A 17384-nucleotide genomic window follows, 5' to 3' on the forward strand; every position below is an offset into this window, starting at 1 on the left:
GTTTCCCAAGTGCTGGGATTATAGGTCTGCACCAACATGACCAGTTTCTAAGACGCTTATGTGAAAGACTTTAGGGATGGCGTTTGGCAGCATGAGCAGGGATTACCACGAGATAGAGAAACCGAGGGGATTAGCCAGTTTAAGCGTTTGATCTTTAAGGGTCTTGGGTCAGATATTTGAATATCAACAAAATAAATTCATAGGGTACAAACAAGTCTCCAGACTTTCTCACGGGCCTTGACAACTAGCAATGTTCATTTACAAAGTGATTTGTGGTTTTGAAAGTTAACTTGGTTCTAGTCTGATGATTGTACTCTTGCGTTATTGGTGTTAGCATGGTCCTCAGAGAGGCAGGATGAGCTTGCCTTTTTCTCTTTTCTGAAAGAGGCAAGCACCTGAAGAAGACCCCATGAGGGTAGCAAGTGCAGTCTAGAGATGGAGTCAAGACACTCTGAGGAGTAATCTTGTGATGACTAAGTTGGGCTAGCACAGCCGGGTGGTACATGTGCTGGGGATCAAACTCAGGGCCTTGCAACACACTATTCTTTCTTTCTTTTTAACTTTTGAGATGGAATCTTACAAAGTTCCTCCAGCAGGTCTTGAACTAATAATCTTCCTGCCTCAGCTTCCCATGTAGCTGGGATCACAGGACCGTACAACTGATACGTATCCAGAAGAAGGAAATATCTCAAACAATGTGGACTAGGCCTATAAAGCAGAAAAGTAATAATAAAATATTATGCCAATATAAGAGAATATTGTCAAACCTGCAGGTAAGATGAAACTTTCTTGAGTAACTGCCAACCATCAACCACAATGGAAACCTTGGACTGCACAAAGAATTGGTTTTTGGGTGATGCAATATACCTCAAAACTAAAGGACCTGAAAGTATTTATAGTGACTATGTTATTACAGGGTTGACCGCTTCATAGTGTGAAGGAATGGTATAAATATATTTATTTTAACATTGTTTGAAGTGGAAAACATGTGTCAACTTAAACATTAAGGAAGAGGAAAATGGTTGAATGACTTATGATATAATCACATGACTACTGCCTAGAAATAAAGGACCACGTGTCAGACAAAAGGTGGCCCTGATAGTGTGTGACAAACAAGTTGCAGAATGATACGCCATGTTGAGTATCTTCAATCACTTATTTGGATTTGGATTTACTTACATTTTTGCCATTCTCATTATTATCCGATTCTCTTACTGACTGGGCTGTAACCTCCCATAGAGAAGCTGCAGACTCTGCTTTGGGGCTGTGGTGAAAACCTAATTTTCATATATCTGTCATATACAGAAGTTTGAGTTTGTACTGTGGGCCTGCCTTACTTTCATTACTAAAGCCAAAAGGATATGATGTGTCCAAAATCCCTTATAAAATTAAAAACATAAATCAAGAATATAAAATCTACTTAATAAAAAGTAATTAACAAAATTTTACTGTTTGTATGTGTATATGTGTATGTGTGTGTATATGTATGTGTGTGTGTGTGTGTGTGTGTGTGTGTGTGTGCGCTATTCTGTGGAGGAAAATGGCAAATGTGAGGGAAATGGATACAAGGATGGGTCCAATATTTATGGCTCAAGCAACCAGGGTGCTGTTTGTACTTATTTTCCAAGCTAAGGAGAAAGGGCAGCTTGAGGAAAGATAGCTCGTGACCTGGGCAGGCCTGAGATGTTGGGAAATCCAACTGGAAGTGCCGAGCACACAAAAGAACCCAGAGTTTGCGACTGACATCTCACACGGAAGCGGGAAGGTGCACGGCTTAGAAATGAGTCCGAAGCAGGCTGGCGTGTGTCACTGCTGACGTTAGACAGAGCATCTCCCACTAGGTGACCTGGGTAAGTGACTTGGGATAGCAGAATATAAAGTCCTCTGTGGAGGGCAAAGCGCTCAAAGAGCATCAGCAGGAGGCTTCTTCAAGGCTGGGGTAGATGCATCGCCCAATTCTTAGCGCTTTCACTACGATGAGTGGGACGGCATTTGCTGTCGTTGCTTAGCTCACAATCCGTGGCGAAGGTGAGAATGGCAGGGACACACTACCACATGTGACAGACAGAGATGTGAAGAGACACCATGACCATGGCAACTCCCGTAAAGGAAAGCATTTAATTAGGGCTGGCTTACAGTTTAGAGGCTTAGTTCACTATCATCACTGTGGGAAGCATGGCAGCACGCACGCACGCACGCATGCCGCTGAAGGGGTAGCTGAGAGTTCTACATTCCGACTGGCAGGAAGCAGGAAGCTGAGATGCCAGGTCTGGCTTGGGCATTTGAGACCCCAAAATCCACCCCCAACCCCCTCACCCCCACCCCTGAAGCGAAACAGTTCCTCCAACAGGGCCACACCTAATCCTTGTCAAGTATCCTCACGCCCTGATGACCTAGCACTCAAGTCTTTGAACCTATGGTGCCGTTCTCATTCAAAGGCCCACAGCCCCTCTAAAGTTTTTCCTGCTACTGGCATTAGTGAATTACATTTAGTGTGATGCACTTGTCACAATGGATCACTAAAACTGATGATGCATTATTAACTAAAGCCCATAGTTTCTCCTTATATACATCCTTTGGGTTGTGACAAAAGTATGTAATGACATGTAGCCACCATTATAGTATCATAAAGGGAATTTTATTGCCCCAAATCTCTTCTGAACTCTTCCTAGCCACATCTCTTTTGTTCTTTCCTCAACCCCTGGTAAGCATCATATTTCTGTTGTCTCCACATTTTGTCTGTCCAGACTGTACTGCAGTTGGAGCCGTTTGGTATGAAGCCTTTCCAAATGAGCATTTATTTTTTTAAAAAAACCCAACAACATGAATTTGAAATTGTTCTATATATTTCCGTGGCTTGGAAGTTCACTTATTCTTACCACTGAATATCCTAAGGTGTGTGTAACACGGCTCCACCTACTCATTGAAGGACATCGTGGTGACTTTAGCATCTGAGCAATTATGAATAAAGCTGCTATTAGTATTTTATCCACATAAACTAATGTTTTCTACTCATTTGGAAAACTACCGTGGGTTACTAAACCTTATGGTAAGTTTGTAGGAAAATGCCAAGTCATCTTGCAAAGTGGCAGCACCATTTTTGCATTGCCATAATGAATGAGAGGAATGAGAGTTCTTTCTTTTCTTTTCTTTCTTTCTTTTTTTTTTAGACAATATTTCTCTGTGTAGCCTTGGCTGTCATGTCATGGACTTAGCCTTTGTAGACCAGGCTGGCCTTGAACTCACAGCGATCTACTTGCCTCTGCCACCCGAGTGCTAGGATTAAAGGTGTGAGCTACCACCGCCCAGCTAAATGACAGTTCTTATGAGACCTCATCCTTGACATTTGGCATTGTCCTTGCTTTGGATCTTAGCCATTCTCACTGGGCCTAGTCTGAGATTTTTTTTATTTTATTTTATTATTTTATTTTATTTTTTTACTAAAATAGGTATCAGGCCAGGCGTGGTGGCGTACACCTTTAATCCCAGCACTCAGGAGGCAGAGGCAGGCGGATCTCTGAGTTCAAGGCCAGCCTGGTCTACAAAGTGAGTCCAAGACAGCCAAGGCCACACAGAGAAACCCTGTCTCAAAAAACAAAACAAAACTAAACTAAAATAGGTATCTTAGGATAATCAATGTGTATGTCACCATGAGGAAAGAATGGGGAAAAAAAATACCCAACCAGTAACTTATGGTATGGCTCTCTAGGTAAATGAGAGTTGTGTTGTTGTTGTTGTTGTTTTATGTAATAGCCTCCTAGGAACAGATTAAAATCTGTGGTGCATGAAGTCAGAAATGGGATTTAGGATTATTTGCAAATGTTATTTGTGCATTAAAAGTTTTAATGTTGGTGCTGAAGAGACGAATTAGTCAGTAGAATGTTTGCTGGACTAGCCTGAGGGCCTAGTTTGATGTCTAGTACCCAGTTAAAAAAAACAAAAAACAAAAAACAAGTATGGGCAGACAGACCTCAGCAAAGGGGCAGCAACCGCAGGAAGATCCCAGGGCGGGGCCAGCCACAGTCTCAAAGAATACAGTGAGGGGTGATGGGTAAACATCCCGTTGTTGACTTCTGTTCTCCGCATGCACATACATACAGACATGAACACAGAAAATATCTGATATAATTGTCAAATTTAGAATACTTCCTGTAAAAGCCAAAGGCTATAAAGTAAAGATAATGTGGCATGAACGTGATAAAAGTATGTTAGATGCATGTATACAAACATCTCAGTAAAAACCTAAGTTTTGTGCAGCCGGAGAGTGCTAAGAGAATAAAAGGCCAGGAGGTGTACAGTACTTAAATGGACTGTGGGGAGTCCTACATGTGAAAATAAATACTTATTATCAGCACATTCGAGAGATTTTTTGGTCCCTGTTCTTTCACTTAGTGGGTGGCCAGTTCTTGCCTTAATACTTTTGTTAGGACTTGACTTTTGAGGCAAAACTTCTGGTCTGAAATGTGACCACTCCTTCTTTGAGAGAAAATCCTATTATCCTGTGAGTAAGCATTCTGTTGATCCATCTGCGGTGTTTCTGAGAACATGGCTTGAAGAGAATTGAGCGAAAATCGTGGTTGGCAAACTATTGGCTCCCCACCATCCCCCCACCCCCCACCCCATCCCCCCACCCCTACCCCCCCTCCAGGAAGTGTTTCCCAGGAACCAGGAATCGTCACAGAGTTCATTTAGCTATTACGTGTCATCTCACCAATGAGTCATCTCCAAAGTGCTGAGTCTTAACTGAGGAAAGTGAGCATAAACAACCATTAAACTAGAAAACACATGCTTCTGAAAACGAAGGCTAGCCACACACCATACTCTACCGTTCCTCTTGGAAGTCATCTTTAAACCCAGTCACAGCAGTCTTGGTCTCCAGCCTCTCTGCAGGATGGAGTAAACTGTTTTCCTGGAGATTGTAAGTCCACATTTTCTAGAAATTCTGCCTTGTACTGAGCTGAAAGCTTAAAAATGCTGTATAAGACACAGACTCCATATCTTCAGTGTTCATTCCTAGAAATATTCTTAGAAGTCAATGTTCTTTTTCCTAGAGTCTTATTAATACTAATTTGTTAATTAACAATTAACATTAATTTATTAAGCTAATACCTAGTGATGACTAAAAAAAAAAAAAAATCAAAAGCCAAACTTGAGAAATTTTTTCCCTAAATATTGTCACCATTGAAATTCTACTTTCTTTATCTGAGTAGAGTTTCCTCCTGCCATGGATGAATGAATCCAAGGGCATCCAGACAGAAGAAGCTGTGTTTCTGGAGACCACAGGACACAGTCAGAATCGACACAGATGACCTTTAGAACATTAGCTGCCCCTTTGTCAAAAAAAAAAAAAAGGTACTTGTCACACTGTAAAATCCTAGGAAGATGTACAGTTCAAATGGTTGAATCTTGTTAGCTCTTGTTTAATGTTTTTGATTGTAAGTATCATAATTTTGCTGGGGAATGTCAGAAGTTTTTAGCTTTCCCAACAAATTTGTTCACAAAACGAACTTCTCTAGAATAGCAGCCAGAGAAAGAAGGTGAGGAAAAGGGGAAAGGGAGAAGAAGAGATTAAGAAAAGGCTACAGAATGTAAGAAAGTGAGATTGCATTCTGATGGGAACACTGATTGTTGGGTTTTATTCTCTAAATTTTGCTGACCAAATAGTGGTTATTGGTCCAGACCAAACCTATGCTAGCCTGTATCCTTCAAATAATCTTCTGAAAAGATGGCCCCAAGTGAAGGTGTTTTGCTCTGTTACAACTAAGGGAGGAGAAAAACAATGATTTGATGTGTGGAGCCCTGGGTGCTGTTGATTACCCAGCAGTGCATGGAACAACTTGCACAGTGAAGAAGCCCGTAGACCTGTCAACAATGCCAGGATTGAGGATTCCTGGCTTAAAAAGCTACGCCCCTAGTACCACATTGTCCTCAGTCTTAAATAACTTTGGTAAACATACAGGCAACCAGCCTCATCTCACACACACACACACACACACACACACACACACACACACACACACACATACACACACACTTATGTGTAGATTTTCTAGTCCTTGCATACTCAGGTCAAATCTTTGGAAAAGCATTGGGCAACGTTAATGGATATGAGAAAAATCGATTGCATGCATGTATTAAACTTCCAAGGTGATTAAACGCCACAACTGATCCCTCTGTGTGGCTCTCTGATAGATATGAAGCCAGCAGGAAGTCGCCACTCACTGCGGCTTACGCTCTGCATCTGGCCAGCTGACTGGGATGATCTAGAGCTGTTGCCCTGTCCTCTGGCTCACTTTGAGAGCTGGTGCTTCTGGGAGCTAGCAGTGCTATTTTTACCCTTCTGACTTGGCCCTGTCCTGTGTGACCGGGATAGGGCTTCTCACTTCCTTTGGTTTGGCTGCACTGGTGGAGAATGAGGTGGGAGTGTTTGTGTCAGTCAGACAACAATCTGGGCACTTCACTTGCAGTGGCTGTGGCTCTAACAACCGGAGCCTGCAATTTACAAACTCGAGTTTATGTCTGTAGCTTTAATTAAGCACTGTATCTCTTACTATGAGTTTGACACAATATGTTTACCCAGGCCTGAAGTTTAATTCAGAAGGAAATAGTGAACAGTGTTATTCTAGCTATGATAGGGAGATGTGATGTTTAAAATGCTTCATTTTAAACAGTGACTTAACAGCTTTTTCTTGAAAGAGGGACCTAAAGTAGATCAAAGTGAGGATACAGATTTTTTTTAAAGCATTAGTTTATATGAGCCACTTTGAAAAAAGCATTAGAAATGTAAAAGTTTCTTCCAAAAGCAAAGAAAAAAAAAACACTCTCATTCCATCCCAGTAAAATAAAAGCCAGTGTTTTTGGTTTTTGGTTTTTGGTTTTTGGTTTTTGTTTTGTTTTGTTTTTGTTGTTGTTGTTTTTTTAATTGCCTGAAACTTACCATTTCTTCATGCCTGGCTAGGCAGACATGTTGGTGACTGTGTGTCCCGGGCCTCAGTCTTAGGTAGTCACTGTCCATGAAATCCTTCATGAATCTACAATGTTAACATGTTTTTTTTCCTGTTCTGTGTTCAGTTATACCTCTGTGCATTTTTGTAACTAGCCTTTACACAGAAAGAACATGTCAACTGGGTGGGGGTGGCTTTCTCCAGAGAAGGAGAAGATTTGTGCTAACTTACATAGGGACACATTTTAACTCACCATTAATATGATATTCCAACTGTGTCGCCATTCAACGTTGTAGGCTGCCAGTAGCACTGCCGTATAAAGATCTTGAGGCTGCACCTTGAGGATTTTGAGCCTGTTTGTATTTGTGCACATCATCTCGCTGGTGCTATTTGGGGTATGTGCAGGTAATACACACACACACACACACACACACACACACACACACAGAGAGAGAGAGAGAGAGAGAGAGAGAGAGAGAGAGAGAGAGAGAGAGAGAGAGAGATTTCTCTCCATTGAACAAGGACAGCATTTGAATGACCAGCCCTCCAAGGATACTATTTCCAGCAAGGAACTGCCTTCTCTTATCTGCCTCTGTTCCCCAAACATTTTGGCCATCCTCTCCTCTAATGATTTAAATCTAAACACCAAGTCCTTGGAGTAGAGCTTCCCTGCTCCAGTGGGGTGGGGAGGACAAGGACACACTACTCAATGTCCATTAGCGATCCAGCTTAGTGAGAAGAGGGTTGGGGGCTGCTCGAATTTGTACCGTCATTCCAGGGTGAGGAGCACAGGGCCAGAGGCTTTAGCTGTCTAGAGAACTGCTGTCCCAGCCTCTGACTGCCATTATGCCTTTAGCTCCTCCGAATAGTAACATTGCAAGATAGCACATTATTGTGACAAGTGCTCATGTCTGTATTAATACAGATCAAGGCAAGGCTTACCTGTGGGTTGAGGAGCTGACTCAGTAAAGTCCTTGTCACGAAAGAATGAGGACCTGAGTCCAATCCCTGGAACCCATGTGAAGCTCCAGGCATGCAAGGTTGTGCTTGAAATCCCAGTGTTCCACATCCTAATGAGAGATAGTGCCTCAAAAAACAAGGTGGATGGTGCCTGAGGAAGAATGCCACCTGAGTTGACCTCTGACCTCCTCATGTGTGTGCATCTGTACACACACACACACACATCCATAACATTTTTTAAAGCTTAAACATGCTTTACAAAATCAGTGTTCTACTTTTTTTTTTTAGTGTTCTACTTTTTAAATGAGCACTATTCATTTGACAACCTCAAGAATTGCCCATTTTTTATCCAATTCACAAAATGCAAGGAGCATGTGTTTTAGGACAACAGAAAAGGAGGGGCTGTTGTATCTCAACCACTTCATATCTAGATGGGAACTCCATATTAGACGGGGATATCCTTAATAAAAGAAGTATGGTAAAAATGAACCTAGATCATAATTCATTTCAATGGTGTATACGCTCGATGTCATAAAACTGAAATATTGACTATCCGCTGACTTCAAATTTGTGTATCAGTTTTATTAAAGTAGCCATAAAGATTCTGCACAGCATATGGACCGACCTGTCTGCCTTCTCACGGGCAGAGGGAGGCCCAAGTTCTATGGTGTCCATGCATGAAGACTGGAAACAGCACAAGAAGTGGTCTTTCAGATTAGGAGCTGTCCTCATTTGCTTTGCCTCCTGCCACAAATCAAACTGCTCTTCTACAAAACATGTTTAATAGGAGCAAAGACCATCTACCCTGATGATGTTTCCTGTTAAGCTTACACAACTGTGTTTTCTCGTTTTTTCTTACTTTTCTTTACTGAGATGGCATCCTTTATGTAGCCTAACGCTGGCTCAAACACGTGGTGATCCTCCTGTCTCAACCTCCGAGTGCTGAAATTCCAGCTATGCATCCTCACTCCCAGCTTAGCAATTGCACTATGAAGGGCATTTATGAGTCAGCATTCATACAAGAATAAGCCTCACTTGGACTGGCAAGGCTGAGCCCATCAGTTCAGTCCCTAGGAACTACACGATGGAAAGAGGGAACTGACTCCCGAAAGTTGTTCTCTGACCTCCACACAATAAATACATGTAAGAGAAAACTTCAAAAAAAAAAAAAAAAAAAAAAAAAAAAAAAAGAATAAAGATCTCTTATCTGCCAACTGTTGAAAGATAAGGTCAACACATGAGTTATTATCCTTACACGAATTTAATGTTAAATTACATTTTTAAGAACTCCCAGTAAAGCTGAATCAGCTGAGTAAATCTGTCTTTTCTAGACATTTAATAGATACATACTTCACTATCCATATGACCCTCTAGCAATAAACAGGGGATGGATGATACAAACATTTGTTCCAGAAGAGATCATATATGCATTAACAACTGTGAGAAGTGACCTGGGAAAGAATTTTAAGGATCTATATTCAGTACTTAAGGAAAATTCAAACATGATAGTCAGTGAATTAAAAAAAAAAAACTCAACAGCTGTTTCTCAACCAATATTTATGATGTTGTTCTTGTGTTGAAATAAAAGTAACATCTATGTCCTACTTCAAAATAATCCCTTTTGAATATCTATCTATGAGGAATTTAAAGAGACTTATATTTAGAGTTGACACATGTGTGCACATATTTTAAGTGTTTCCCCATTCCAATAGCTGTCTGGAGTTCTTATTTGAAACACACTAGTTTTAAATACTAGAGCGTTTTGAGAATTTTATCTGTAGCATAGACATATGTAAAAAGTCCTTCAGGACCTGTTGTTCCTTAATTGTTGTTGGCTCTCTTGGTTGAGGAGAGAGAAGAGAGAGGAGAGGAGAGAGAGGAGAGAGAGAGAGAGAGAGAGAGAGAGAGAGAGAGAGAGAGAGAGAGAGAGAGAGAGAGGCTGTTTCATCAATATCCAAAACGGATTTTACAGAGAGAGCTCAGTGGTAAAGCACCTGCCTCACATTACAAAGCCTCAGGTTCTATCCTCAGCTCTGCAAAGGAAAGAAAACCAAACAGCACAGTTTTCACTCACTCACTACAGTGCTGGTGCAAGCCAGACACACCTGCTGCCTAACAGCGATTAAGCCAATAAGAACAATCCCTTGGATTTAAAGAGACCACTCACAGTTTCTAATTTTGAGAATCTCTGTGAAATGGTTTTTCTCCTCCTCGCCCCCTCTCTGTGTCTCCTCTTCTTTTTCCATTCGCCTGGGAGTGAACCCAGGGTCTTGGTTCCCCTAAGCAAGGATTCTAGTGCTAAACTTCTTCAGTCATTAATTAATTAATTAATTATTTCATTTTTGAGGCAGGGTCTTAATAGATAGCTCAACCTAGCCTCCAACTCACAGTGTAGTCCAGGCTGGCCTTAAACTTATGATCCTCCTGCGCGCTGGGATTAGTGGTGTGTGTCACAAAGCTGGGTTCCTCGTGAACCATTTTTAACTGTAGTCAAACCAGTTTCTGTGTAAGTATGCAATGTGTTGCTATGGATTGGAGCAGAATCTAGACTTAGTATTTGCTTGTCCATTGTCAAGACTTGTTTCCGGGGCCTGGGTGAGCTTCCCAGTGCCCTGCTGTATGCCTAGCTGTGCGGACAAAGCTCTGAAAATTCCAGTTGATTCCATGGCTTCTGTGCTTCATCCCTGAGTTGCCCTTTAAATGACAAAGAACAATGCTGTCTAAGTTTAGACAAATGACATATAATGCGGACCAAAAAATACCTTCAAGGACGTGCGTAATAGAAAAGAGGAAAGCACTTATATTTAACTTTTAGATAATGCAAAAATAATTAGCTCCACTGAAAAGTTTTTACTTAGCTGTAATTGCCAAGGTAGTCATTTGTAGTCTTAATTAACAGGCCGAGTTACGATTTTATGAAACATGGCTTTTTAAAGCATAATAAAATGGGTGGAGTATTTTAACATAGGTTTCTAATAAGAAGGCTTAGAAATATGCCTGCAGCGTGCTGCCATTGTCTCTGTCAGGAAAGTACTCGCCTGCAGGGCTTAAGTCATTCGCTGCCCGCTGCAACTTAGACGGTGACAAATTGTCCCTTCTGTGAAGTGACTTCTGAGTATAAGGGGTTTTATTCTGCTATGATTATTAATTGTTAGAAAAAGCGGATGTCTACAATATCCCGACTGCAATTTCACACCAGATGGGAAGCCCTAACTAGGGTTTCTGCTTTTCCTGAAATTTCCCTTTGGTTCTTTTGATAGGGCCAAGGGCTGGCAAAAGCAAACAAATTTGATTCTTGCTTCACATCAAGCATCCACTTGCTCTGATAAACGCTGCCTTCGGTAACTCATTTTACCTCCCCCAAAGCCCACACACACACCACAGGCGGCTGAGAGGAAAAGTAAGTGCAGAACACTACCATCTGATCTCCATTTTCCGCAGTGTCTGTAGCAAACAGTGAATATCCACACTGCCCACCTCCGCCAAGGTCTCTGAAGAAGCTTTGTTTATTGCGGTTCATTTATAAATAGTGCCTGGCTCTGGGGTGTCTCCTGCATGAGCTTGCTCCTGGCCTTCTGTTTTTCATGACCTGGCTAACCTCACTAGTCCCAAGATTGTTTTGGTAGAGTCTTCAGAACTTTCTAGAGAGAGAAAATCAAGATACCCACAGATAAAGTTGCTTTTCTTTTTCTTTCCCAATCACTGAACTTCTCACTGTGTTAGATTCACTAGCCATGACTTCCAGTGATTAGAAGGAAAATCTTGCTTTGTTCTCAGACTTCAGGGAAAGGATCCAGGCCCTCACCGCTGAACAGAAAGCTGCTGAAGGCCTTCTGTAGATGCTCTCTGTGAAGACATTTTCTCTGTTGCTAGTTTTAAAAAATGTTTTTTAAAGAAATTATCATGATTTTAGAGCTTTTTTTGTCAAATGTTATTTCCCCATTAGTTAGCATTATATGATATTTCTTTTATTTCCCTCCTGTGGATGTAGTAAAGTCACTGAGTTTTGTATTTGAATGTATTATATATCTAGAACAATTATGTTCTGGGTGTATAATTTCTTCTTGGATTTGGTATGCATTTTTCCTTTTTGTATGTAAATCTTTATCTGGTTTTGCTATTGGGGTGATTCTGAATTCATAGATGCCTTAAAAAAGAATTCTGTTTCTCTTTCCTGGAAAAGGTTATGGATAATTCATATTATTTTCCCTAAGTATTTGGTTGCCTTATCAGTAAAGTTACATAGCTTCTTGGGCTGTATTATTGTGAAAGATTGCTGATTTAGTTTCTGTAATGCTCTAAGGCTGTTAGGTTATCCGTTTCTGCCTGGGGTAGGTTTACTAGTTTGTTTCACTCAAGAATTGATCAAATTCGTCTTAGTTACCAAGGCTGTGAGCATCCAGTAGCTAACGGTCTCTCCTGTTTCTCTTGTCCCATGGAGCTACATTTCTGACATTGGTGCTTTTGTTTTCTCCCTTTTCCTGCTTAAGCTGGTGTGGTGGTTAAGGTGAACAACACGGGATGTGTCTACAGGGGCACTTGTAGAGAAGTTAACGTGTGTGTGTGTGTGTGTGTGTGTGTGTGTGTGTGTGTGTGTGTGTGTGTGTAGGTTCACCTTGAAGGTTAAGTGGCACCACTCCAAGCGTGGGGATGTGAGACACAAAGGAGAGAGTGGGTGGAGCACCAGCGCGCATCTCTATGCCTCCTGTCTGCAGACTATGTGACCCCCTCTCCCACACCCCTGAGTCCTGTCTCCCTGCCATGGTGGACTATATCTCCAAACTGAGAACAAACTCTTAAGTCGCTTTTGTTAGTTATTTGTTAAAGCAACAAGAAAAGTAAAACACTACACTTTGACTAGAGATGTATTAGATTTTATTGATCATCATGAACAATCTTTGAATTCATTGATATCCTGTATTTTCTTATTTTCAGTTTCATTGATCATGTATTCTAATATACATATTTCTTTTTTTATTAATTTATTCTTGTTACATCTCAATGGTTATCCCATCCCTTGTATCCTCCCATTCCTCCCTCCCTCCCATTTTCCCCTTATTCCCCTCCCCTATGACTGTTCCTGAGGCGGATTACCTCCCCCTGTATATGCTTATAGGGTATCAAGTCTCTTCAAGGATAGCCTGCTGTCCTTCCTCTGAGTGCCACTAGGTCTCCCCCTCCAGGGGACATGGTCAAATATGAGGCACCAGAGTTCGTGTAAAAGTCATACCCCACTCTCCACTCAACTGTGGAGAATGTTCTGTCCATTGGCTAGATCTGGGTAGGGGTTTAAAATTTACCACCTGTATTGTCCTTGGCTGGTGCCTTAGAGCCAAACAGCCTTTCTGTATATAGTTTCTTTAGTCAAAACTTTTTGGATATTTTCTAGTATATGCATTTCATGCTACAAACTACAAACTTTACTCTAATGACTGTTTTTCCCTCTGGCAATGCTTCTTTTAGTTGTTGTTGTTGTTGTTGTTACTTTAAATCTATTTCAATGTAACTTATAGCCAAGAATGTAGTCTGTCTTGGCAAATGATCCATGAGAGTAGAACAAGAGTGCATATTCTGCAGTGGCCGGATTGACTTATTTTATGTGTCAATAAAGCAAGCAGGCAGTGTTGTCTGGGCTACGCTGTATATATTATGTTTGTTAATAGTGTTGTTTATTAAACCCCCTGCTGCTCCTTCCTTACTCTGGACTACGCTGCACAATCCTGTTTTGGTTCCATTTATAACCACAACTTCCTTTCGTTTCTCCTACCAGAGAAGCCCATGCTCCACCCTCACTCTAACTGTGTACTGTCTGGTTTTGTTCCCTTTTTGTTTTTGCACACACATCAGCAGACAAATGGTAAGTCCACGTCTGGAAGTTCCTTTTCTTTCCTAGAGCTCCTAGCACCACAGTTCACTTAGGGTAAGGATCGCCCAAAAGGTGAATGCTTGTTGACTGACTGACACAGAACAAAATGACCTTAACCCCCCTCCAAAGCCTGAGGTGACTGTAACAAAATACCACAAGCCGTGTAGCTTAAAACGATATGCATTACAGTTTAGAAGGTTAAAGACTCAAAAAACAAAGTACAAGTTAGCAAGACCCTGCTCTGTTGGGGCTAGGGAAGAATGCACCCACTCTTCGGCTGGCTTCTGCTGCTGGCAGTCTCCAGGGACAGGGACCCATGGCCTGTAGTAGACACAAGATTGGAGTTCAGCCTCTGCTGTCAAGGACCTTGCCCTTCCTGTCTGTCATGGTGCGCTCTCTCTGTCTGTCTCACTCTGTCTCTGTCTGTCTTGTCTCTGTCCGTCTTGTTCTCTCTGTGTCTGTCTGTCTGTCTATCTGTCTCCCTGTCTCCCTATCTGTCTGTCTCTGTCTCTGTCTCTGTCTCTGTCTCTCTGTCTCTCTGTCTCTGTCTCTGTCTCTGTCTCTCTCTCTCTCTCTCTCTCTCTCTCTCTCTCTCTCTCTCTCTCTCTGTGTGTGTGTGTGTGTGTGTGTGTGTGTGTCTTGTGTGTGCATGCATGTGAGGGGAGACAAATGTCAATGTTGGAGGTCTTTATGTTTTTGAGGTAGGGCCAAGAAACCTAAATTTCAATTCAGCATCTAGACTGGCCCTTGAACCTGCTGGCCAGCCAATCTAGTCACCAGGTTGAAATCCAGATTTCATAATCCTGTCTTAAAGACTGGACTTTGAGGAGTGTCACACACCCAGCATCCACCACGGATCCTCAGGTGGTTTGTGATGTCATAGAAACTGAGGCTCACACAGGAACAGTGTGGAGACATGTGGAAAAAGGCAAAATGAGCAGGTCTGGGCTTTTTGGATTTAGGATGAATTTGTGCACAGCAGGCAACATTCAAATCTCCTCTCCTGCCAGGAGAGCAGAGAAAATGATTTGTTATTGCTTTGAGCGGGACACTGTTTCATTTAGTGAATGCAAATCTTCCCCATTTCTGATGCAGCCCAATGTTCTGCTCATTATAAATGGAAAACAGCTTGTCATGCTTTGGTGTTTCAGTGACATGCGCAACATCTCAGTATCCTGTGAGAGAAGGTTTCATTTGTTTCAAATAACTTATTTCATGGCCATATCTGAAAACCTTATGGACAACAGGAATATCAAAATCCCCACAGATCATTTTTAATAAAGAACTTCCACCAATAAAGACCAGTGTTAAGTGGGACAAGACATGGTATTCTTGCCTTCCTCATTTAGAATCCAAATACTCTATGGCTTCTAGCTTTTGTTGGTTTTATATTTATGAGTAAGTATGAACTATTCATTTCAAATAAGACCTGCTCCTGGTAAGCTTAAGGAACCCTTACCACCCTTACACATTGGCTATCTGTGTAGTCTTCAAAAATACACATCTGTGTTTGGGCAGGATTCAGTCACTGACTTGATGGTGACAAATCCCTTACTGTATCTTCTTTAAAAGGTTGAAGGGTTGGGGGTGCAGCTCAGTGGCTGACTGCTTAGCTATTCTGAAAGTGGCCTGGGTTTGATCCCCAACAGGACACTCACTAAAGAAAGGGAAATGATCCTGGGGCTCTTATTCCCTCTTCACCACTGTTTTGAGGCCAGCAGCCATCATCTATTATTATGTTTAAGTTTTCAGCCAGGGTCTAGCTTCCAGGGTCTGGATTTCCCGTATAACTCTCATAGATTAAGAAGAATTGTTTCTGGGAGATTTGTAGCTACAGCCTAAATCTCACTGAGTCTGTCCATCCACTAGAAGAATAATCACTCTATCTTTACACCCCCAACAACACTTCTAAAAAGATTTAAGAAAAATCCAGATGGGTTTGTTTTATTTATTTCTGACAATCTCTTATGTGGAATGTCCTTAGTAAGCATAAGTGTGCCATAGGTACTGGGGAAATCCTGAACAGGGACGTCATGGATCCTGCTGATAGTGATAGAGGCTGTTTAGGTGTGGAGGTGTATGACACGGGCCCGGGGCTGACCATGAAACTGGCAGGGATGTCTCCAGAGGACAAGGTAGGTCAGAAGGCTTCCTGGTGCCTCGTGGATAGGGGACAATCAGGAATGAATCCACAGAGTGACAGGAGAGAATGGAATAAAGGAATCCCAGGAAAGAGGGCCCTAGGAAAAGAAGAGAGTGACAGGAGAACAAGCTAGTGGGAAATGTTGCTTTAAGGAGGAAGAGGGGACAGCAGAGAGAGCGGCAGTGAGACAGTAAGCGAGGTAGTGAAGGTCCTGCGCCCTGCATGAAGGAAATCAGACAACAATCTCCCTAAAGTCAGGATCTTCAAATACCATACATGTTACAAGGTATCCAACAACTCAAACTAAGACTTCCTGTAGTAAACTTATTTTTTAACTAAGTATGTAAAACTATCACTGAACATTGAGTTTTCATTGGAATGTGAGAACTGCAAACGGTGATTTTTTTCCCTTTATCAGCAACCCAAATCACATGCCTCTGCATTCCTTTGAAGTGTTAAATATATATAACTTTTTTTTTTACATTTTGATCTTCTTTTTGAAAATATTTTTATATTATCAACTATCCAGAATATTTTCTAGACGTAGATAGATATAAATTATGTATTTACCTTTAAAGTATTTCAAGCCTCACTTGAATTTTCTCACTTATTTCCATTTTAGTTCGTTGAGAGCTTCTCACATGTATATAATGAATTTTAGTCATTTTTGTGCGCCCTCTGTCACCCTCTTCATCTGCTGAAATACTTCTTTCCAACAACCGCTTTGGTATTTTCATGGTGTGTGTGTGTGTGTGTGTGTGTGAGAGAGAGAGAGAGAGAGAGAGAGAGAGAGAGAGAGAGAGACACACACACACACACACACACACACACACACAGAGAGAGAGAGAGAGAGAGAGAGAGAGAGAGAGAGAGAGAAGCCAAGACCCATTTAGGGGTGTTTAACTAACTATGGGTGAGGGGCTATTTACTGGAACATGTGCTTGCTAAAGCCAAGCCTGGCATTTCAACACACACCTTCACATGGATAACATCAGTACAGAGTTTTGTAAACTAATGGAATAACAGCCTTATGGCTAGCTTGCAGTTCTTTATACCATAGATGGATGAGATATATAAGCTCTTTGAACTATATTTTAAATATCCTCATAGTATTTTCTTCATTATATAGACTCAATTTGTACAGACATACAAGCAAGCATCTTGGGGATTTCATATATCTTAGTGGATCATACATCATGGTGAACATCTATATGCCTGGGCTCCCTGAAGGAAGAATATTATGAAGTGAAACGGGTAAAGTGAACTTACAGTTCAGACGCTCTAGCAATCTTCAACGTAAACACAACCAGGTGATGACATTAGACCTAGTCAAACTAATAAGTAGCAGAAAATGGGACAGTGCAGAATTTGTTACTCACTTGTCTCCTTGAGACATGAATGGATTTTGAAGTTTAGCTTCCGCATAGTCCATAGCAACTAGGTAAGATGTGGAAAATCTTAAAACTAGACA

Source organism: Acomys minous, assembly GCF_964271855.1.
Source record: "Acomys minous genome assembly, chromosome: 10".
In the NCBI taxonomy this organism is placed as follows: Eukaryota; Metazoa; Chordata; class Mammalia; order Rodentia; family Muridae; genus Acomys; species Acomys minous.